The 25618-nt window shown below is 41.3% G+C and overlaps 1 pseudogene; it reads right to left on the reverse strand.

The window, feature by feature from the left end:
- Positions 1-8085: 8085 nt before the first annotated feature.
- Positions 8086-21141, reverse strand: LOC108717493 (annotated as a pseudogene).
- Positions 21142-25618: the final 4477 nt, after the last annotated feature.

Consider the following 25618-nt stretch of genomic DNA (forward strand, 5'->3'; position numbering starts at 1 on the left):
CCTTCAACTTAGATGGTGGGCAAATATTGATTCTTGGTGACCCATCAAAAGAAGGTTACCAGGAGCTGTTTTGCTCAACGCAATCTTGTTGAAGATAATTCGGATGATTTTGTTGCACGCATTGAGCCCAAGAATCCACAATATGCAAAGATGAACAAGCTTGAGGCTTGAGCTTGACAGCCAAGATCAATGACCTTCAAGTTATGGCTCTGCTGCTATTGGTGCAATTTCCAAAATCCCATTAACTGTGGACAGACAGGCAGACAGATGATCTAGAGACCTCCCTGAATTGAATGAAATTTATTTATATAACACCAGCATTTTCTACATTCATTATACCCTTTTTCTCCAGTGTATACAACTGAAAGGGATACTGTCATGGGAAAACATGTTGTTTTCAAAACACATCAGTTAATAGTGCTGCTCCAGCAGAATTCTGCACTGAAATCCATTTTTCAAAAGAGCAAACTGATTTTTTTATATTTAATTTTTAAATCTGACATGGGGCTAGATATATATATCAGTTTCCCAGGTGCCTACACATATTGTCAGTTTCTCAGGTGCCTCCAGTCATGTAACTCTGCTCTGATACACTTCAGTCACTCTTTACTGCTGCACCCCATAGCAGCCCATCAGCAGAACAATGGTAAGCAGATAACAGCTCCCTGGCAGATATAAGAACAGCACTCAATAGTAAAAATCCAGGTCCCACTGAGACATCTTCAGTTACATTAAGTAGGAGAAACAATAGCCTGCCAGAAATCAGTTCCATAGGGCAGCACTGGCTCTTTCTGAAAGCACACGGCCAGGCAAAATGACCTGAGATGCACCTACACACCAATATTACAACTAAAGAAAAATACACTTGGGTTAGGAATTACATTTAATAAGGCAGAGTGAATTATTTGCAGTGTGAACAGTGTAATTTAGATATAAAAACGTCACTGTAAAAATCATGTCAGAATCCCTTTAAGTTGTGCAAGTCTTTCTTTACAACTAAGACCCTTCATTCATTTTAATAAAAATGTCACCGTTCTCTGCACCCACCAAAGTCCCATAATATACTGTTTTTTATACTAGAGAAAAAACGGAACAGCTTTAAGGAGCCCCACAAATAATGGTAACAGGAGGTGATTATCTAATACATAATAGGGTTGAACCAGTTAGCCTGTTATCAGTACACGGAGTTGCTGAAGTCTGGTCACTGTGGTAGGAATTTTGAACAACTGGCGGATGCTAATTGAGTGAAATTAGGGAAGAACGACACTTGCACAGTTTATCCTCAGCATGAGTCTGTTCTTTGATCTCATTTCCTAATGCCACTGTAGGATATATCCCCTGCCAAAATTGAAAGAGAGTTTGTACCTATTTGTGGCACTGGGCGATTCGGGGAGATTTAGTCGCCTGGCGACTAATCACCTCATCTTTGCAGCGACCAATCTTCCCGAATGCCTTCCCTCTGTCTTGCGCTGGCTAAAATGAAAAATCGCCTGCACTAAAGCACACGCGTTCGTATTCCAAAGTCTCCCGAAGTGCAGCTAGCAGGAATTTACTACTTCAGTGAAACCTCAGTTTGACACACCCGATTTTAAGTTTTTCTGCATTTTACAAACATTTTTTTGTGGTTCCACCAAATCATAATGCATTTCAAAGGGCGCTCTCCCCCGAATTTTATATGAAAACTTTGTCTTGATGTTCCCAAAAATTGGATTATTATCAGTAAAAATGATTGTATTTCAAAGCAAAACAGATGGCTGTGCTTATATTCTTTGAGTAATTGAAGACTAAGCTGCTTTAACACATTTCCATTTTACCAGATTTAAAAAAAAAATTCTGCATGGTCCCCTGACTAATGTAAAATGGGGGTTCTACTGTATTAGAATATCCACAACTACTCAATAGTTCTGTATTTTCTTCCACATCAGACTACAGCCTAATATGGAATATATTTCATAATTTTTAAGGGCACAGTCTAAATATTCCCTCTTGCTACTGCATTACAGTACTAAAATAATGAATTGTGGAGTTGCCTCTGGATAACCTACTCGGTAGCCTATGTGCACCTTCATAGCTTTCATATCTGGGCTTATTCCGATATCAATGAGGAAGCCTGTAAAGTCCCTTCTGGTATTCCTTCCCTCTACAAGTCTGCACAGTCACTTCCTAAGCGACCCATTTCTTAGCCCAATGAATGGGCACTGCCTGAAAAAATTGAGCCAGATATCTTTGAGACCGATTAGAAGATACTTTACCAGGGCAACTGGTCTACATAGGACTTGACTAATTATGATAGATATAGCATCCATCTAGATGTGATATTTGGATCAGATTTGGCCCAGCTTGTGGATGACCAGATTGTGCAAAGACCTGCTAAAATACTGATTCTTTGTGTTGTATTTTAGTAGATACTAATATGAATGGAATCCAGGGGTGTAGTGTGATGAAAAACCATCTTTCAATTAGAACAGTATCTCAAAGAGTGATTATGGGAAAAGCATTTGAATAAAGTATGAGCAAAAGGTACAAAGAAGTTCTGTACTCGACAAGGGGTGTGGGGCAATTGTTCAGCTCAGCACTGCTCTCTACTGGGCACAAATACCAATAGTATTCCTTTTTATGGGTAATTTAAGGCAAGGCAGGTACATTTTTCTGTGCAGTAGATAATTATCACATAAATGTAGAGAACTAATGATGCTTGGTTTAGTTTGGAACGGGGCAGTTTGAGGAATGGCATTCGGCTAGTGCAACACCAGGCAGATTCTCGGCTTGTGGATAAACACAGGAACATAGACCTGAATCCGGACCGACAAGGTGGATCTGGGTGCAGACACATCAGTAGGCTGACAGGAGTATATGGCCTTATTCTTGGCCTGTGTTTATTCAAAGGCTGAGAATCTCCCTAGTGTAGCAGTAGCTTAAATGTCCCACCTTCTTTACATTTTTAAATGAATCTCAAATGTTACAAGTTTTGGATTAAGATATGGGACTCCTACTCCTTCCTTATGACTAATTGTCTTCTACATTCCCTATTGATAGAATGATTGACAATGTCTGCCTGGTTCCTTGGCACTTATGGGTCTAGCATTTACAACGGGGTGACAAGCAAGATGGCTACCACCTTCTATTCCTTTGCAGCACAAATACGTCAGATTACTAATGGGTCTGTTTTGACCCAATGTTCTGTTGGCTCCTGACCACCTACTCATAATCCCCCATTGAGGCTTCGGCATTAGGATCTGTGCCTAACCTGGATTTCGGGAAAGGGATTCATGAAGGTTAGTCTATTCTCCAGAATGATATATAAATAATCAAAGCTTCCCAGACAGTGCATGCAGCTGGCTCCGATTAGATTCACCTTTACTTTTATATAAAGGAGTTGAAAAGGAGTTGTACATTCCAAAACACAGACCTGGAAAGTGTCCTACTATAAAAAGAGAGTGCAGTGTTATCTTTACGCCTGGCTGCTCTTGATCTGGGGACATTTATGACAACATGTTTCATCTGCTATTTAGGATGTTATTTTTAGACCCCTCATAGCAAACTAAGAAAGGAAGTGAGTCTGTGACTTTTATTACCAGCTATTACACAATGTGAAGAACTCCAAGTCAATGAGCCTCAGGATAGGAGAATTCTTCACTATTTTCAATAATTTGTCTAATACAAAGATGGTGGACACAGTAGGCACTCAGATTCTCTATTCAATCTACAAAACAATAATTGAGAAATTGTAACAATGAGATCACACGTGCATTATTATTATTATTATTATTATTATTTTTACCCCTCATATAAATGACATAAGCAGAAAAGGTAGGAATGCTGAAGCTACATTCTCTGACAAGTGCTGTCATGTCAATCATTGGATAGACAGGGAAGGCCAGGCAGTCTTCAACTATTGTTGCGCTACATTCTCAGGATCTTCAGAAAGTTGTTGTGCACCATTGGCTAGACAACTGATCATACTTAAAACAAAAACCCCTCTGGAATTGATATTAGTAGTATATATTGATATTAGTAAGAAAGTACCCTTATATCATATAACAGATATTAGGCACCACCAAAGCTTTCTATAGCCATACCTTTCTTTACATGTAACGGTGGGTTAAAATGTAAGTAATAAACACATTTCAGCGAATCACATGATCAGATTACATCACTAGGCACCAAATGTAACAAAATTGCATAGCAGTATTTATTATGTATTCCATAGAGAATGTAAAGAAAACAAAAAGTCACTGAGGACTTCCTTGATCATATGAAGACACAAGGCCAAAGTGCTTTGATACAGGTTATGGAACGCCAAGGTGACTAATATCTTCATATTTAACAGGAGGTACATTATTTTTTAGAGTCATGTGACAAATTACATCACTTAGCACCAGTTATAAAAAAATGTCATTATACTGTACATCGCTGTTTATATTTTACAGGATCTTCTTGGCTTGTACTTTAACTATATTAGTACAACACATGGGGGCCGTCTACATGGGAATGGACAGGCTCCTCCATGGCTTCTTTGAAACAAATAGACAAATGCAAGAGGTCCTCTGCACTCAACCCATTATCAATATATTTAAGACATTTTGTGCATACTGCTACTGAAAAATGCCTTACCCTTCAAACAAAACAGGGAATGTTTGTCCATATATTGCAATATATTTAAGCTGGCCAACTACGTCAAAGTCATCCCATATCTGGCCAGTCCTACGCTCAATTTTCATCTGATTCATTAAGAATTCAATTGCTTAATTATACATTTTACAAAGGGACTAAGTTTTTCCTGCAACTTACTTGCTGCTTTCAAAGTAAAACTCCCAAACTTGGCTGCCCTTTTATTAGACACCAGTGGGATCACCTGACTATAGCTGGGAAGGGTGGGAGCTACAACATGGAGCTGGTCACTGCTCCTGTATAACTATAACAAACAAGGGAAAGTTGTGCTCACCACTAATTTTTAAAACCATTAGGCGGGGGTGCAATGAGGCTGTGACCACAAAATACATATAGACAAATACAAGAGTCCTCTGCACTCAACCCATTATCAATATATTTAAGACAGAGACATTTTGTGCTACTGCTACTGAAAAATGCCTTACCCTTTAAACAAAACAGGGAATGCAATATATTTAAGCTGAACTATTACATCAAAGTCATCCCATATCTGGCCAGTCCTACGCTCAATTTTCATCTGATTCTTTGAAACAGAATCATGAAACACTTTTTTTTGTTGGTAAATGAAAGCATACTTTTATAATGAGTTTTTCTATGCATTCTACATATCAACATAACTGTGAGATATATGGGCTTCAATTAAGAGCACCCATGACATATTATATAACTCAACTTGTATCTACAGACTGACAAACTGTAACAACCCATGGAACTAACCTCATGTTTGCCTTTATTATTTGGTTACAGTAGAACTATAACAACAACCAGCTGCAATGAAGGCATACCCTGGGACATTGCACCAGTAACGACTATGTGTGTCCCATAGATGTTCATTGACCACATTTTCTTGTCTTGTTCATTGGCTCAAACCCTTTGTCACATCAAAAATGAGCAGAATGACGCTTGATTTTTTTTGTCAGCAGCCAAAGAATAACAAATGTAGATAAAGTCAGAGGAAGTCTACATGTTTATAAAAAGCTACAGTCTGTGATATTGTCTTCCAAATGACCCATTTCTATTGTCCTGTCTACTAAACTTGGGCTGTGGCTCTGAGTGTTTGAAGAGGGAGGCTCCCTAAAAGCTCAGTCCATTTTAGCAGCCTCCAGTTTCCAGCCGAACAAACAGAGGAGTCAGTTTGTTTTAAACAACAAAAAAGTGCACTTTTAATAAAAAAAAAACACATCTGGGAGGTCAAAGGAGGAGCAGGATATTCAATCTATGAAGAAAGAAAAAAAAAGACAAAGTCAGAATTGCAGAAGTCTCAATGCTTTTCCAGAGCCTGGACTGATATGCTCCATCCATTGCTTTGAAGTCCAACCTCTTCCCATCCAATTTAAGGGATAAGAATTAGAATAAGTCCCCCTTTTAATGATCAGCATTTAATATTTAACAACATAATGACCTGCAGTTAGGTTAATTCAGAATAACAATGTACATATCAATCTACATTATCTTATATTTATCAATATTGGCTTACTTTATGTTACCCCTATTTAACATACTGTCCCTATGCTTAATCCAGCAGAAACCTATAACTTAAAATTTACCGAGATGTATTATTTATTTACATTTCTCAGCTTATTGCAACAATAGCTCCCTTTGGAGTGTATTGTGGCTATTTTAATCTGAACTATTGGTTTTAGAAGGATTAATAATAATAATATTTAGGTATTTATATGGTTAATTTAACATAAGACATACTGGAAGGATAGCATATGCTTTTTGACATTGTATTCTCATGTAATTCCTGTAGAGGCCACTGTTGTACGGCCTATTTAAGGAAGTGACACAAATGTATCTGTAAGCCTATGATTAAGGGAGTTGCTCCTGGAACGCGTCATGCAGGTCCGCATTGAGAATTAAAATAGGCCCTGGCATTTGAGGTACACAGAGGCCCAATCAGCCCACACAGAGGCGCAAACAGCCTCCACCAACCCACTAAATACTGCCTTTCTATGGCACCTTATAGCAGCCCCTCTGGCATTTGCCAGAACCCACAGATTGCCAGTCCGGGCCTGGCGTCATGTGACGTTGGTTTGTGACCTGTTGCAATAAACCACCTTCTTTTTAACCGGAGTGCCGCCTTTCTATCCTCTTGAGCATATGTCTTCCCACCCAAAGCTGGTCTCCAGCAAGCCCATGAAGCTTCTCACCAGATCAATCTCTATATTACATTCAATTGATATAAAAAGTGTGCTCCCAAGAACTGTTATTCTTTAATTTTATAGTATTTCTCCCACTAACATTCACCCACGTAATTAATGAAGGCCATCATTTCTTAAATGTTTGTAAGCTGGATGGCCCATCAGATTTTAGGAGCAAAGCACAAGAAGAGACATACTGATGTCTGTCTGTGTTTAGTTTAGTGCTTTGCCCTGGTTGGAAAAAGAAAAAATGTTTTGACTCTAGTTCAGTCTGCACTTTCTAAGACAGATGTGCATTTGCACCAATGAATTTCAAGCATGGGCCACATGGATGGCACAATTGCACGGGCCACGAGACATGCAGCTATAGAGTGAGCAAGACTAATTTCACTTCTGATATAACTACTGCTAATGTGTCTCAACTGTGGCCATTAGTCAACAACAGAAAGTCCTAGAAGATCCAAAAAGTTCACAGTCTATGAAAAATATAGGAGTGGTTTGAAAATGGCTTACCAATATTGCTGGGATATAGTCCACATCACCCAGTTATGTAATGCTACTTGATTTATGAAAGCATATTATGTGATTGGTTGGTACAGTTTACTGCACTGGTGCAAATGTTGCAGCAATTATACCTTTAATATCTTGCAGTGGTAATAATGGCAGAATGCCTGCCTAAAAACATGGTCACCTCACCTGTTGTCTGACTAGCTGAGATGCAAGCTTTTGTGCCTGATCAGAATATAACTGTACAGCATTGTAAATAATCCCACTACAGTGAAAATAGATCTGCAGGAAAGAACACAAACATTTGTACTATGCATTTAATAACTTGCCTCCCCCCGGGTCTTCAATTGGACAGGGTAATATTTACAGAGGGTCCCTTTCTGTAGATGGAATAAATGAAACTGACATTTTAAACTCAAGCTTCTTTACAATGATGGAGTGTTTAATAAAGAATAATATATGTTCCTGCATAAAAGCAGTGTGTGCCAAGCTACTGTTGATGATAAAATGCACCAAACAAAATTGCTAAGGCCTATCACTTGGCAAATAGTCAATGTGGACTGATTTTTTATTTGAAAAGATATGGTCTTCATGGCCAATATTTGTAGCCCGCAAGACACTGATAGCTCTAAAGAACAATGCTGTTGCCATTTACTGTAATGCTTAATGATCAAGAATCTAAACCCAGAGTTACCAAAACACCAAGAACTGGTCTGTCACCTCTCCCAATAGGCAAGGTCTGCATTCATGAAGGTAAACATCTTCACTTGACCCTGGAGTCTGCAACCACTGGATGAAATATGGTCTGGAAAGTCTCAATAAATTCACAGGGGGAAGTAAAAGCCTTCTGTAGGGAGAACAGAATGAGGGGGGACAACAGATATTCCTATTTTCATTGTTTCCACATTACAAACAATGGAAGGGGTTTGGTGTGACAAAGGTCTCCCAATTGTTTCTTCTTTAAACCATCAATTTTGAAACGTTACCCATTTGGATATTTTATTAAAAAACAAAAACAGTGGAACTGATGACACATTTGCATCAAAAACAATTCGAGAGTCCATCATCTTCAAGGTTTTTTGTGATCCATAATCTGTTCTATTTTACTTCGGTACTAAATAAAACATTTATGCCCCCACAGAGTTTATCCTAAGCGCAAACTGAATTTAACAATAGGTTTAATTTGGTATTTGGACAAGAAGAGAATTTGGGGCAAATCAGCAAGAATTTGAGAAGAATACAACTTGTTTTCATTTTGACGTTGTAGGACAAATCTTTGTGGTTCTACTTGGTTCAATTCACATTGTCAACTCCTCCTCTCTGTACAGAAATGAATCAAGTTTATAGAAGATACAGAATTAAAGATGTGCCTGAATTGTTTTTTGGTATTGCACCATCTCTCTCATTCCATAGATAAATATACCCCATGGAGCAAGACAGTTTTGTAGCTTTGTGAATAAAGGAAAATAAGATGTCAGACTGGTAGGAAAGTTCTATGTCATAAAGATGGACAAAAGATGTTGCGCTTCTTACCTGTTGACTACATCATCCCACTTTGGAAAGCTGGTTTTGTCAGGGGAAACTGCAGCCCAGCAGTTGTCCAAAAAAAGTTCTAACTGAGGGTCCACGCTATAAGGGAGTTCAACTCATCAAGTACTTTATGACTGGGTATTCTGCATCTCCATAGAAGATAGAGTACCTGCTGTCTGTAGAGTTTGGTTGGGGTGAAAATACATTTGTCATTACATATTAAAATTAAAGGTCAAGCAGCTTTGCTTAGTCGTAAAACCAATGCAAGAGTACCAAATGCAGCCTGAGCACTTGGTGATGGTGGAACTTAATACCCATACTGAAGAATCAATGTTTGATTTGTTGTGTAGTTTCATGCAACGTGAAGCCTACGAGAAGGCATAGTTGTTACTAGCAAAGATTGTACTACACCATGTAAAAAAACTACTCTGGCACAGCAGTCAAATGTAGACTGTGGGTAGACACGATCTACCAGTTGCATGGGCAACGGCTGATCCAGAACAAACTATAACTTACATATACAGGTAGGTGGCCTCTGTAAGTCCATGCCAGTAATAGTAGACATCATTTTCATAAATCATGATGGTTTGGGTAAAATACAAGGATACAAAGTGTTAAAGGGCATGTAAAGTCTAAGATAGAATAAGGCTAGAAATGCTGAATTTTGTATACTAAATATAAACATGAACTTACTGCACCACAAGCCTAATCAAACAAATAATTTATGCTTTCAAAGTTGGCTACAGGGGTTCACCATCTTGTAACTTTGTTAAACATCTTTGCAAGACTAAGACTGTGCACATGCTCAGTGTGTTCTGGGCTGCTTAGGGATCGTCATAAACAAAGCTGCTTGAGTTCTGCATGGCTGGGAAGTAAGGCGGGGGCTCCCCCTGCTGTTCATAAGTATGATTGTTTCCCTGCAGAGCAGTTAGGGACAAGTCCTATCCACAGCAGTAAATGAAGGGAGAATTTCACTGCATACAGTCAGGTTTCTTATAAAAACGGTACACATATTTTAGTTAAAGTATATTGGAGATAGGTTGCTTTTTCATTATTATTATATTTATTTTTTTGCCTTTACATGTCCTTTAAAGGGGTGAAAATGAATCCAAACAAACCACAACAAAATTCCACAATCCCAACATCACCTTTCTTGTGGCGAGACAGGAGTTCACTGGAAAACATTTTTTGCAGAGGTGTCTGTGTAGATGACAGGCCTACACGATTTGTCTCTCAATACAAGCTGAGAAAACTCCATATCAGGCACAGTAGAGAGTTTCAGTACAGTAACAGCAATTGTCCCATTTGGAAAGCAGTCTTTAAAAAAAAAAAAAAGGGGGGGGGGGAGTTTTGAGAAATTACAGATATTCTCTCACCCTAAACTTTTCAGTAGGGCAACTGAACGATACAGAAAATGTAGACATGGGATTTCTATTGGAATTATCAACAAGTGTTAATGGGAGTATCACAGTCATTCCAGCGTTATTGGTTTCCTATAACACAAACATTAAATGGGTGAGTTGCTTATGCTTCAAGGTTTTGAAGAAATATGGCTTAAAGTTGGCATGTCAAATTCAGATAACCTGGATAAATTGAAAAGGCATCCAGTATGACTATGAAGATTTTGCATTCATCCAGGTCATGGTATATCTAATATGAGTAATTCTAAAACAACTGGACTTGCTGAGTAATTATTGAAGAAGCTCTTCTGAAAAAATATGGAAGCTTTTGTGTCAAAAAGCACACAAGATTAATACTGAAAGATGTCTACAACTTTGAAGTAGCCCACTCAGTTCAACTGAACATCAAACCAACCAGCCATGCGGGCTTCATGCAAGTAGGTGCAACCTAGGCTGCTCAATGCCTAGAAGTTCATCTCCGTTACATTGAGGTCATACTTGTGCTTTAAATTAGGACCATCTGCACCAACATTTCTGCTTGGTACCTAAACTGAGGGTCTAGAGCTTGAGAACCTCGACCACCTTTTTTACCCTGTCCCTAAACTGAGGGTCTAGGGCTTGAGCACCTGGACCACCATTTCTACTTGGTCCCTAAGCTGAGGCTCTAGGGCTTGAGAACCTGGACCACCTTTTCTACCCTGTCCCTAAACTGAGGGTCTAGAGCTTGAGCACCTGGACCACCATTTCTACTTGGTCCCTAAGCTGAGGCTCTAGGGCTTGAGAACCTGGACCACCTTTTCTATTCTGTCCCTAAACTGAGGGTCTAGGGCTTGAGCACCTGGACCTATTTTTCTACTCCGAGTTTACACAGTTTGTACTTTATGTGTCATTCAATATTTTTGAGTGTGGACAACTGGCAGTTGAAATGTCGAAGTAGCACTATTTTCTGCTTATTGGAACCTTACCTCATACATGACGCTATCTGAATATCGATCAACTGTGATGATGTACTGGGCGCTATTAACCATTTACAGTACTTTATTACTCTGGGCAGTTCCTGGAGTCAGCGGGACGTTGTTTATAAAAGGAACCACATCCATATTCCCACGTTTAACAATCCCGATCAGATCGCAGTATCCAGAAGGCTGAGGCAACACTATTAAATACATAGACATGACAGTGAAAACTAGACATATTTCGAAGATGATAAAAGAAAAGTTAGTCCGAGAAAAGACCAGTTATTCCTACCACGGAATTGTTTCTGTTCAAAGAATATCTAAGACTGCAAAAAAAGCTTTCTGCCTATTTCCCATCCTCATGTCAGAGCTTCTAGTAGTATCTACTGTAGGAGTAATTACAACAGTGGAGTAAAGTAAGAGAGGGGTGCACGGTAGGAGAGCAAACAAATGTTCATACACACAGACTAGCATTTCCATCCAGCATGCAGAGGGTTAAGGCTCACAGTTACAGGCTGGATTTGTACCAACTCCAGACACATTAGAGGAATACAGCATCCATGGTCACTACAACTGTTCTTCTTTAGTGATGGGCGAATTTGCGCCGTTTCGCTTCGCCGAAAAATTCGTGACTTTCGCGCGAAATTCGCGAAACGGCGAAAAATTCGCCGGCGTCCGTTTTTCGAAAAAAAATTTTTGACGCCGGCGAATTTTTTGACGTGAATTTTCGCGGGCGATTCGCGAATTTATTCGCTGGCGGCGAAACGCGCAAATTCGCCGCGAATTCGCGCCTGGCGAATAAATTCGCCCATCACTATTCTTCTTCCAATGTGGTGTACTTAATACAATGCACTAAATGCATAACAGGGGGACTGTATATAGGAGAGACTGGGCAAAGTCTGAGAAAGAGAAATACACACCACCGATTCACTATAACCAATAAATTCTTTGCTGCCTTCAGCTAATAAGCAGATATCACTGCCCCAAAGCAGTATAGATCTTATAAAAACTCCTGGATCCCTTGTCTGATTGGCTCAGGTACCTTTAACCCTTTACCTTTTTTGCACATACATTTGTCTTTATGACTCCTGCCCAAGGCTGATGTGGAGGAAGATCAGGCCAATTTTGTGCTGTTCTGAAGAAAAGGTTGTTTTCTTAGTTCATCCAGGAGGACGAAATCTCCTACGTATTCATCAGATCATTAGAATTAAATCAGCAAAGTAAGGTGAGTGTCACATCAAAAACCTGGATGGATTAGTACTTGGATCAGTAGGGTTACCAACCACCAGATCTAATAACATTCATATCGATGACTAGCTTAAAGCAGGCATGTCCAAAGTGCGGAAATTAATAATAATGTGGCCCCCCAGCACAGTGTGATCAGGAATCCCGTAGCAGTAATATTTGGGCACATTAGTGAAATGATCTGCCACTTGGTCTATACTGCTGCCTGTGTGCTGAAGGTGTTAGTAATAGACACGGACTGGAACATAGAGGCACAATGTTTTCACATACTTCTTTAGGGCTGAAGGTGCAATAGATGTAGTGACGTGCCAGTACAGTAAACTTAAGAAGTCTTAGAGAGCAGCGCGTCATTCTGTGCCAGTACGTGTCTATTACTAACACCTTCAGCACACAGGCAGCAGTATAGACCAAGTGGCAGATCATTTCACTAATGTGCCCAAATATTACTGCTATGGCTACGCGATTCCTTGTTTAAATGAGTTAAATGATGTTAATGGTTCAAAAAATGTCGGGCTGAATGGTCGGCCCCCACACATTTTCACCTCACCAAATCTGTCCCTCGTTGCAAAAAGTTTGGACACCCGTGGTTTAAAGCCTCTTTTTATTCTAGCCTTTAGTTCCCCTTTAAAGCGAATGTTCATCTACACTAAAGGGGAACTAAAGGCTGGATATCGTATTTGGCTGTAGGCTTTTGCATTTTAATCAGCCTCTCTGGAAAACATAGGGTTACATATCTAATGTACGGCAGTGTAGCTTTCAACACAACTCTCTAGTACCCCCTTTAATACAGGTCAGTAATTAGAATTAATTACCACTCTGAACTCTATATATAGTGATCCAGTCCTGCAGTTTAAACCTAATTCCTCTTCATTCTAAACAGTAACATGAAATAAGGTCTGGATCATTATCACCCTAATAACAAAGGTTACTAATGGTTAGGGCCATGCAGAATGAACACCATATGAATGCAACTGATTAGCGATGGGCAAATTTGTCCTGTTTCGCCACGAATTTCACAAATTGCCTGTGACATTCGCGAAACTGGTGAAAAATTTGCTGGTGGTGAAAACGGCCAAATATGCTGCAAATTCGTGCCTGGCGAATAAATTTGCCCATCACCATAACTGACTGTGTCCATGTGACTGTCTCTATAGGAGACAATGGAATCAATACTATGGGTTGCTCCCATGTCCCAGCAATTACTGTTAAAGATATGTGGAATATTTTAGGGATTCCTCTGGGTACTGCAGTTTCCTTCTGCACCCCCAAAACACAGGCAGGATAAAAGGGGTTTGTTTACCTTTAAATTAACTTTTGGTACGATAGTAGAGAATGGTATTCTTTAGGGATGCACCGAATCCAGGATTCGGTTCGGGATTCAGCCAGGATTTGGCCTTTTCAACAGGATTCGGCCGAACCGAATCCGAAACATAATTTGCATATGCCAATTCGCGGGCGGGAGGGAATTTGCGTGACTTTTTGTCACAAAACAAAGAAGTAAAAAATGTTTTCCCCTTCCCACCCCTAATTTGCATATGCAAATTATGTTTCGGATTTGGTTCGGTATTTGGCCCAATATTTCGCAAAGGATTTGGGCGTTCGGCCGAATCCAAAATAGTGGATTCGGTGCATCCCTAGTATTCTTAGACCATCTGCAATTGGGCTTCATTTTTTATTATTTGGGTTTTTAAAAATGATTTAGCTTTTTGTGCAGCAGCTCTCCAGTTTGGAATTGCCATAGTTATCCAGTTGTTAGGGCTCAATTTAACTTAGCAACCAGGCAGTGGTTTGAAGGAGAGACAGGAATATTTAGAGGGCCTAAATAAAAAGATGCATAATAAAAAGTAAAAATAACAGTAAAATTGTACCTTCACAGAACAGGGGTCAGTGACCCCCATTTGAAAGCTACCGAGTCAGAAGAGGAATGCAAATAATTCAAAAACTATTTAAAAAAAAAAGAATACTCATTGAAAAGTTGCTAAGAATAGGCCATTCTATAAGATACTATAAACGAACCCAAAGGTGAACCACCCCTTTGATTGTAAGCTCCACTGGCGCAGGAAATGATGTATAATCTATGTAAGGGCTCTCTGTTTTGGAGGCTGCTTTTTTTGGCCACCTTAAGGCTAAAGGAGCACCGGGAGTTTCCTGAGATGGTGGAAACGGATACAAAACTGTTCCATCCATAGCACAGATGTTTGCAATAGTCAAAAAATATTGATTTGCCATAAAATTCCTCATTAGAGCAGTGCTGCCTCTGATCTGTATTCATAATCAATGATACGAGGGGAATCCCATTGCAGCCCAGCCGTGCTTCCTTTCACGCATAACTGCACCTCTCACCACAGGCAGTGCACGGAGATGATTTATAATTGTGTAAATATAGGAAGTGAGAAACAAGTGGGAAATATGATTGGAGTTTTCCTGCCGAGCCACAATCCAATTTGTTCCGTGCCATTAAGTATACGATTTGCTACAATGGCAATGGATTGTGAATGTGTCGCCTCTCGCCTGCCCCAAATCAACCCTTCAATTTAAAAGATACATTTAAAGATCTAGATACTTAGTTCTTAGCCAATGAAATTGCAATTTAAAGGAGAAGGAAAGGTTAAAACTAAGTAAGCCTTATCAGAAAGGTCTATATAAATACACCAATAAACCCTCAAAATAATGCTGCTCTGAGTCCTCTGTCAAAAGAAACCCCACATTTCTTTCCTTCTATTGTGTACTCATGGGCTTCTGTATCAGACTTCCTGTTTTCAGCTTAAATCTCCAGGGCTAGGGCTTGAGCATGCTCAGTTTGCTCCTCTCTCTCCCTGCTGTAATCTGAGCCCAGAGCTATGAGTGAGTAGGGAGAGACTCAGGCAGAGGAAGTGATGTCACACCAAGCTAATATGGCAGATGCTATCCTAAACAAACAGAGAGAGCTTCCAGAGCTGTTTACTCAGGTATGGTAAAACATTCTACAGAATAAATATAATATTCTAGCTTGCACTATTGCAGCTAATCTATTGGCAATAAAATGCCTTCGTAGCTTTCCCTCTCCTTAAAGCACAAACGTATTCTGGTGTCTCTGTAAGATCAAGCTACAGCCTTGGGAGATGCTACCATATAATTTTGTTCACTCCCCCATGTTGTTTTCATTTACTCCCCGCCTTGGGGCTGACTTAAACATAGAGTCACTCCAGATTAATTAAACACTAGAAAACTGTTGAGAATTTGGTTGTGTTGTGCTCTTCTTCTTATAACCTCTACCTTTTGGCCTCAGGTCTGACCATCACTGAGTCGGTGGCATCAGACGTGTGGTTTCCAGTGCTCTCAAGAGGGCAGGCTAGGGTTCCAAATGTACCATCAAATGAATGAAGAAACAAAACACTCTGGAAAACATAGTACCAAAGCTAAAGACAAGGCTAAAGACAAGGCTAAAGAAAAAAGAGTGGTGAACCAACAGGGATGAATAACTAGACATGCATGTTACCTCCACCTGTCTCAGACTAAGGACCATTTCCTTAGACCCCTCCCTCACTTTGCATAGATTCTCAGGCACATGAGCATGAGTTCCAAAGACCAGAGCCGGGCCACATAATTGTTTTTGGCAAGCCCCCATTGTCACCTGCCCACTTGGCAACTCTTCCATGAGCTTTTCAAAAGCCCCCCCCCATGGTTGTGGCTTGAAAGCTACTCTTCTGTTATAAATAAGGGTCTGGAGAGTTCAGCAAGAAGTGGCATTGCTGACTGCACCCCTTATGTTTGAGCACCCTACGCAGCTCCCTCTTCTTCCTACTTGTACTACTACCCCTAGTTCCAGCCCAGCCAAAGACTGGTGTTGGACTGGACTCTGTATATCCCGAGGCAAGTAACTGTATCTTCAATGGAAAGGTCACCATGGAGAATAATGGTTGTGTATGTCTTCAACATCTATTATTGTAAAGAAAGACACAGCCGTCACATTACCACTAGTGAGTCAAATCACTTACTGGTACTGGTCCAAGGTAATATTCTAGGGAGCACCATGCTGATATATATTATCTGGTCCCAGCAATCTTTTTTAACAACCTCTAGCTGGTCACATAAGCAGTAGCGTAAAACTGGAACTAGACTTGGTAGTCAAAAAACAAATATTTACTCTACTGAAGCCATACTGCAATAATACCCCAGGCAGGTGCATTATTCAAGGATAAGAAGAGCCAGTGAAGGTTTCAAAATAAGTCATTTTAATCCCTGGGGTGAGGGGGGTTATGGGTAAGGGGTGTCTAGCAAATTGACAACTCACCTCAGTGGTTTTACCTTACTTAACCTTTAAGAAATGTTCTTTATAGATTTTTTTATAGTATACCAGGATCGGTTCCACTGGACTCATATACAAATAATTTTTGTGTGAAAATGGAAGCCATCATTGTGCATATGAACGCAGATTTGTAAAAGGTGTAAACACACTCCCCGCAGTTATATCCATCCATCCCATCCTGATAAATAGCAAAACGCATGCACTTACTAACGCAGGGGAACACATGAAAACATAAATACAGAGTCACTTTCATGTAGAATGCACACGACTGTTTATTTATGGTATCATTACATGATTATTTAGCAAAATCCAAATTTTTCAGATTATTATATTAAAAAAGTCCAATCAAATTAGAATCCACGATTTGACCTTATCTATTCTTAAAAAAGCTCAATTTAATCTGATCGGGGAAAACTTGATAAAATTAAGAGAAAACCCGAATGGTATGTTTTTCCCAAATCATTCTATTTTTTTTGGCTTTTTCACGAAAAGCCTGAATTTTTCAGATTTTTGCCCAAAAAATCCAAAATAGTCAGATTTTCGGGCAGACCACAGAAACTTCCAAATAGGATAGCGACCTCTCCCATTGATTATATACAACCTTGGCAGGTCTATAATTCCAGATTTACAGATTCTGACTTTCAGCCTTGGGGTATAATAAATCTAGAAAAATTCAATTTTTTTTCCACTAAAAATTCAGATTTTTATAGTAAAAAAAACCTCAAAGTTTTTCGAGTTTTTAGCATTTGGACTTTTATAAATAACCCCCTAAGTGTTGAGAAAAACATAAAGGCATAGGTTATTGTGCTGAGGGAGCCGTACATTTCTGTTTATTTCAGGGCCGGAACTAGGAGTAGTCAGAAGGGCATGTGCCTTGGGTGCAAAGTTGAAGGGGATGCCAGTCATGTACCTCTTCCAATCACTTACCCCTAGTCTGGGCCATTTCTGCACACTATGTGTGCTCTCTGTCGCCCCCTCCTGACATCAGCGTGCAAAGGAGTATGTTTATGTGTGACGAGGGAGGGGACGAGATGGCTGGCCAGTTTGTCTAGGGAGCCCGGCTGGCTTGGCTCGTCTCTGGAATATTATTGTTATAAAATTAGTGGGAGCAGCCATGATTGCTCCAATAAGGTAACTGCATAAAAACAGTGCCATCCAGTCATGGTCTGGATTGAGAATTAAAATAGGCCCTGGCATTTCAGGTACACAGAGGCCCAAGAAGCCCACACAGAGGCCCATCCAGCCCACTAAATACTGACTTTCTATGGCACCTTATAGCAGCCCCTCTGGCATTTGCCATAACTCACAGATTGCCAGTCTGGGCCTGGCCGCAATCAAGGGGGTACAAGGAGTACTATAGTACCGGGCCCAGGCCTAAATGGGGGACCGGCTGTGCTACACTATTTGAAATAGTCAAGAACCCCTTTACAGCACTGAAGCCACACCTAAGGCTTGCCGAAGAGCTGAAGTCCCGGAAATACTCAAAGCCACGGAAGGAGCTGAAGTTGAAGTCCCAAAACCACAAAAAGACCCAAAGCCACGTAAGGAGCCGAAGTTGAAGTCCTGAACCCACAAAAAGACCTGAAGCAACAGAAGGAGCCGAAGTTAAAGTCCTGAAGCCACAAAAAGACCCGAAGCCACTGAAGGAGCCGATGTTGAAGTCCCGAAGCCACAAAAAGACCTGAAGCCATGGAAGGTTCCAAAGTTGAAGTCCCGAAGCCCTGAAAGACCCAAATTTTGTTGTACAGGGCCCTGTGATTTCTAATGGCGGCCCTGCATCCAGTGGACAAATTATTAGAAAATACAACAAACTGGGAGGACACTTTCTCCCAACACACAGAAATCATTGTAAGCAGCCAAGGAATATTTTTTTTTAATCACAGCAAGTATCTCCTAAATAGACCCCCGGTAGGAAAAAAGAACATGCCTGACTGAGGTTAATGCAGAATTAGCCTTTCGTACTGAACAGGGAGCTCCCATAAGGGTGTGTAATTATTATTCTGTGGTTACAGAGACAATACAGAGACAGACAGTGAGATGTGCAGCGGCATTAGAATAGTCTCTCTTTGTCAGGTTTCACGGATACAGTTCTTGAGTCAGTACATTTTTGCATGAGTCTGGCCTGGATAAACATTTACTGTCTGTGCCGCAGATTTAAATAAACCTACTAATTCTGCCATTACATTAGTCAGCTGCTTTATAATACGGTTCCCAGAATCCTCAGCCAGAGGTGTCCATCATTCTACTACTTCATAAGAATGTCAGACACAGGCGGTATCTCCATGTAACATTGAAATGTATCCAGTAGATGGCGGCAGAGAGAGCTAATCAATCACATCATTATTAGGCAGTGGCTGGTAATAAAGTGTTATCTGCACTCCAGCCTTGTGCTGTAAGGTTTCTATAGACCATTCAATAAAATCATATTAAACGGAATAGCCCAGGAGAGCAGTCCGAACACATTTACTTTCATTTCATCCAAAAGCGTAACAATAACACAGGCTGAAAGGATGGTTCTGACTCCTGAAACAGTGTAGCTGAAGTTGGTCCTCCTGCAGGTCTGTTAATCAAGCTGGCTTCTGCTACATTGTTTTTAGGAGTCAAAAGCAGAGGACAGTAAAGGCTACACCAATCCTGCTTTTTATTGCAAATACATTGACAAATCTCTTTAGAAGCACTGTGCATAGTTCACAGGGAATTATGGCTTAGATTTCGTATATTTCTATCAGAGCAAGCAGTATTTAAGATTTTAGGGGGCGGCTGAACAGCCAGAAAAAAGAAACAATGTTTCTAATTTAATTGACTTTTGGCAGAGTACCCAGAACAGCCACAGCTGCAGATAAGATACTTTTGTAACAATTTCTAGATAAGCAAATAAGTAATTGTAACAATAGAAGATAACAGGTCCCTTGGGAAAATTTAGACTCACAGCTTAAAGGGCAATTCACCTTCATTAGCAAAACTGTAATAACTGGAAAAAATCCACAGAAATTTGTTCATACTTCCAAATTTTGTAAAAATTAACATGATAATTGGGGGGTGTGCCCACAAAAATGGGCGTGGTCCAAAAATTACCCGCGCTGCAACTTTTTTGTCCCTTTTTTTATTTCCAAATTGTTGGGAGGTATGGGGTCGGGCCTGGCTGACTACGTTGGGCCATCCTCACGTGTGGGCATTAAAAAGCGTGTGTTTGCATGTGTGGAAGAGCACACGCTCCCAGGATACAGGAATTCCTGTTGCACATGGGGGGCACAAGTGTCCAAACTAGGGGAAAGCGGCCTAAGAGGTGCATGCCTGGCACTCCTCCACCTTTAAGTTCTAGACATTTGCCTCTTCTGCCTACCCCTAGTTCTAGCCCTGTATGGGTGGAGATAAATATGGGCTGTGATTGGCCATTTGGTAGCCCCTATGTGGACTACAGGAGGATCTGTTTGGCAGTACAACTGTTTTTCATGTAACCAAAACTTGCCTTCAAGCCAGGAATCAAAAATAAGCTCCTGCTTTGAGGCCACTGAGAGCAACATCCAAGGGTTTGAGGAGGAACATATTATTGATGAGCCACTGGTTGGGGACAACTGGTAGGGTTGCCACCTGGCTGGTATTTTATTGGCCTGGCCAGTAAAAATGATGGCTGTTCCTAATGTTATTAATAGGGAAAAAAGAAATGGATAGGAAGGCCAGTATTTTTTTCCGGAAAATGTGGCAACCCTAATCACTGGTATAGAGGAAGCCGACCAGTGGCAGAACTACAGGGGGTGCGAGTGGTATGACTGCACCAGGGGCTGCACCCCCTTCGGACCCGCCAGCGATTTGCACGTGAGTGAATCCGCCATGAAAATTGCTTTTGGAGGGGGATGGGCAGTTGCACGGGCTGCACCCAGGCCACATGGGGGTAGTTACATTACTGAAGTAGACTCTGTGGTCGAGGGGGGGTCTGGGGAACAGGGGGCCCAGACTGTGGGATCTGCTTCCTCTTAAGTTGTAAAGAAATGCCACTTTATCTAGTAATGGGCAAATAAATTCGCTAAACTCTAGCGAAAATTCGCTGGTGAAAATCTGCCTAAATCAAAAAATTTTGGACGCGTGTCCGACAAGTCAAAATTGCCACACATCAACACTATTCGGACGCCCATTGACTTTAACGACTGCATCAAAATCGACGCGAGCAACTTTATGGATGTGCGCCCAATTTCGCAGGAAATTCACAAATTTTTGGGCGAAACGGGAGAAATTCGCCCATCACTAGCCGCCTCCTCAGCTGCTTTCTTACCTGAGACAGGGGCGGACACTTGGGCGGACACTTGGGCGGACACTTGGGCAGGTACAGGGGCTGGGAGTTTTAGGGGTGGCTGTGCACACCCGGCCCCTACAAAGATATTTTTCAGGGGCCCCAGCGACATGTAATTACGCCACTGGAGGAAGAACCTGCTAATTTAATAGTACGTAGCTCCTCGTATGGAAAACTAGGTTGTTTCACTCAACCCATTGTTATATTTTCCCACACTCCCAGCGCCCCAGTGGTTCAGGGAGTGACTCCTCGAGAGGAATATGATGCGCAGAGACAGGCTAAATGGACATCATATTTACAAAGAAAGGCTTCATAATGGCTCTGCTTCTAATATTAGATTCCTCGGAGAAAACACTGACCTGAAATCTCATCCTTATCTCTGCACTGGAATTTAGCTGCGCCTATTTATGGAAAAAGCCCTGATTTTGTGCATCTAATTGCCAGAAACCCTGAGCCTGACGCATATAACGGGTGCAAGGGGTTAAAAGTGATGTAAACATAAAAATCAAATATTGCCCCATGAAATGAAATATCTTTCCAATATACGTTTGTTATAGTTCTTCAGTGATTTTATGTAGATGTAATTGCTACCAAAAACAGTAACTATATATTCTATTCTATATTCCGCACTGTGGGTTCTGACTACGGAGGCAACGTAGCAGAAACCAGCTGATTAACAGAACTTTGAAGACATTTGTAAGGCATCCTCTGGACAGAGACTGATGAACTATTTCTGCTGTGTAAATGTGCCGGTGTTATATAAATCAATTGGCTACTAGTGATGGGCGAATAAATTCGCCTGGCACTAATTTGCGGCGAAATAATAAATAAATTCGCAAATCTCAGATTTCCACGATTTTTTACTTGAGAATGTCCTGATTTTCAAGATATTTTCATGAAAATATCCAAAATTCAAGATTTTTTCTTGAAACGTTCTGATTTCACGATTTTTCCCGCAAATTTTACGCCATTTTGCGAATTTTTTGGGAAATTCGTGAATTTTTTGTTGAAGCGAAACGGGAGAAATTCGCTCATCACTAAGCTACTGTAAGTCACCCTGCTACCAACCCCCTGCACCCTTCCAAGGGGATCAGGGAAAAGGTCCATGGATCCACTGGTCCTTACTGGTCTGTGTCTATAGTGGCCACATGCAGAGCTTTACAGAGAGTGTTTAATTATTTATATCCATCCCTGCACCAGCAAAGCTTACAATCTAATGTCACTGCATAATGCCCACAAACTTTAGGAATGAAAATGATCTATAGAAATAACATGCGAATGTGAGCCACCTGACTCAAACGTATACAAGTTTGCTGCGTCTGTACCTAAGGGAAGTATTAGAGAACCTCCTACTTATTTGCACACATGTATATATGAGTGCCAAAGATACATGTTTTTTCGGGGAAAAACTTTGATTCGTATGATTCGAATTCGATCGAAAACTGACCTATTCGATTGAAAACGGACCTATTCGGCCAAAAAAAACTCCTTCAATTTATTTTCTTTTTGAATTCGAATTTCGAAGTTTTTGAAATTCCAAATTCGACCCTTGATAAATCTGCCCCTGAATGTCAGTGGGACCTGGCACCCCACCTTGGCTTTCCAGCCCATGGCAATAGTGGTCAAAAGGACCTGTGTGCCGTTAGCAAAGGAGACCATCGCTTATGTCTTATGTGTGGCTAAATAGATTGTAAGCTTCTTGCTTAGGTGCAGCGGCAGCAGTGCAAGTTGGGTAATGAGCCCTGTATATGAGGACGGTATGGGTTGAAGACAAGGAATGTTCAGAACTGGTTTTCGTCCAATGACTACTTTAAAGCAAACTGCTGTTGTGTGTCTGATTCATACAGGTGTATATATGAGTGTGTGTGTCTGTATTATTGTATACTATACTATATATACTCTTGGAGCAGGAGGAGCGGCAGATTCCCTTGGCAGGGGGGCAGGACCAGAGATGAGAAGCTCCAATGATGTCTGTGTCTGTCCAGGCTCCATCCCCTCCCCATGCAGCCTGTGTGTTCGGCAGAGACCGGTTGCTGCTGCAGAGCCTGGGACTCTCTGCACTGATCCAGCGACCAAGCCCAGCGACCCAGGTAAGTGACACCTGAGAGTGCCGGGGGGCCCACCAGTCTGATGCTGCTGCTCACTCAGGGCAAGAACTTTCTTACTGATCCACTGCAGTGGGTGATACTCATGCAAAGAGCTGCTACCTGCCTGTGCCTTATACTGGGGATCTGAGCCCAGCCCTCCAGCTCTCCCACAACTGCCAGCCTCCAGCTCAGAGCATCAGAGGGCAGAAGTGTAAGATATAGACAGTAATGGTGATAAAACTACACTCTATACATAGGAATTCTTTATGAATAAAGCTGGACAGCGGCATCAGATTTAGATGGAGGTGGTGTGTGTGTAACTTTGTGTATTGAGTTATGTGCATGGAAATGTTGGATTGTGTTGAGCAAGTATTGTAATGGGGGGGAGTATTAATCCTGGGGCAAAATTAATGGGGCTGTGTGTCTGTTTTATAGCCCCAGAGAGAAATGATTTGTATATATTATTTATGATGCTGCTAAAAGTTTATATTGTGTAGTTTGTAAAAGTGTATATTTGTACGACTCGCCAGTTATGGAGGTAAAACTTTGCTAACCTCCTCTTCCACCCCCCATGGCTGGTGCATTGTTACTGACTGCAGGGCAAAGACAACCTGGCATTTTAGAATTTTTTTTTTCAAAATCCGGTACCAGTGAAGTCCTGGCAAAGCAAGCAGTATGGCAGCTTCAAAGTGTGGCGAGAATAAAGTTAATGTGATCTGTTGTCATATATAGGATGTATTTTGCTTTCCCTTTAATGGGCTAGGAGAATCTGCTATCCTGGGATGAAAGTCTCTTGCCCATCTTCAGTAATGTCATTAGCCATCGGAATAGGAGCCAAGCTGGCCCAGCAGGGTTGTCGGGAGTAGATTCGTAGATAAGTAGCAGATGGAGGGCTGCAGGCTTGTGTCTCTGGAGAACACTACTAGGCTACATTTACAGGGCTGGCTTAAGTGTAGGACCCCCTACATGAAATACAGTAGAGGCAGAGTTTACTGACACCCCAAGCACATGAACTAAATTTAAGGTGGCCATAGATGCAGAGATCCACTCATTTAGCAATGTCGCCAAACAAGCAGATCTCTCCCCAATAAGCCCACATTGAAGTGGCCAATATCGGGCTGATCTGATCGTGGGCCCTAGGGATCATAATGCATCCGAAATGGATGCAGCCGCAATCTGACAGGATTTTTTAACCTGCCTGATCGAGATCTGCCCGACTTTCGGGCAGATATCGATCGGGGAAGCCCATCAGATGGCCCCGCACACCTGCCAATAAGCTACCAACTCGGTCTGTCATCAGCTTTTATTGGCCTGTGTATGGGGGCCTTAAGAGGTAGTAGGCCCTGGCTAGACCGTACTGAGTCAGTGGCAGATTAAAAAATAGGCAATTAGGGTTGCTTTGCCCCTCCATCTCCCACTTTTATAGCCTGAATATGGTTCAACTATCAGACTCACTTATGAACACAAGTGCAAGTGTGTAAAGTTTGTGTACACGTGATCATGTTTTCTACCCATAATGCCTTGATATCACCCCCATAATTCCAGTATCATTTCTGCCTCGAGGGGAGCGATGCACCTGACACAACTGCGGCTTCATTAAAATACTTGCGCTTGCTGCTTGCTTTGATGCACATTGGATTTAATTATTTCCAATGTAAAAATGTCACTTTCCAAGTGACAGTCAGGGACCGCCCGGCTCAGTAGAGGCACCTGCACTGGAACAGGAGGATGAACAACTATGCAGACGTGCAAGGAGCAGCAAGTACTGAATGGGGCAGATTTGTCCAATGACTGCAACAGTTGCGGCTGCAGCAAGCTGCTGAGTGTGTAATTGAATATACCGCGTCCCCTGCTTTTGTTCCTAATTCTATAGGTTTCAGAGAGTAAGGGCTCTTACACATGAGCGTTTTTACCTGCGCTCCCCTGTTTTTCGGCGTTTAAATGGGGCTGTACTCACACAGGCGCATGTAGGCGCCGAACGCAGGAAAAATGCAGCATGTTGCGTCTCAACCTGCGTTCGGCGCCTACATGCGCCTGTGTGAGTACAGCCCCATTTGAAATAATTAAATGCGTCTATTCCTGCGCTCCCCTGCGGCTGAACGCCGAAAAACGGAACGCAGGGGAGCGCAGGTAAAAACGCTCATGTGTAAGAGCCCTTAAGCTTTGTTGTGCTGAGCAGGCTTCTTTTTTAATTATTATTATTAAATATTATTATTAAACAGATTGTAAGCTCCTTGTTTATCACTGTACGGCAAGGCACAAATCAATGAGTGAAACAGAAGTAGTGATGGGAGAATAAATTCGCCTGTAACGAATGCACGGCAAATTTCCGCGTTTCGAGACCGGCGAGTAAATTGGAGAAACTCCCACAAAAATTCGCCAGTGTCAAAAAAATTTGCACGTGCGTCTGAAAAGTCGCTTGCGTCAGCAACACTATTTGGACACCCATTGACTTTAACGCTGGCATCAAAATTGACGCAGGCGTTAATTTTTGCACATTTT

The sequence above is a fragment of the Xenopus laevis genome, chromosome 5S, assembly GCF_017654675.1.
Source record: "Xenopus laevis strain J_2021 chromosome 5S, Xenopus_laevis_v10.1, whole genome shotgun sequence".
Taxonomy (NCBI): domain Eukaryota; kingdom Metazoa; phylum Chordata; class Amphibia; order Anura; family Pipidae; genus Xenopus; species Xenopus laevis.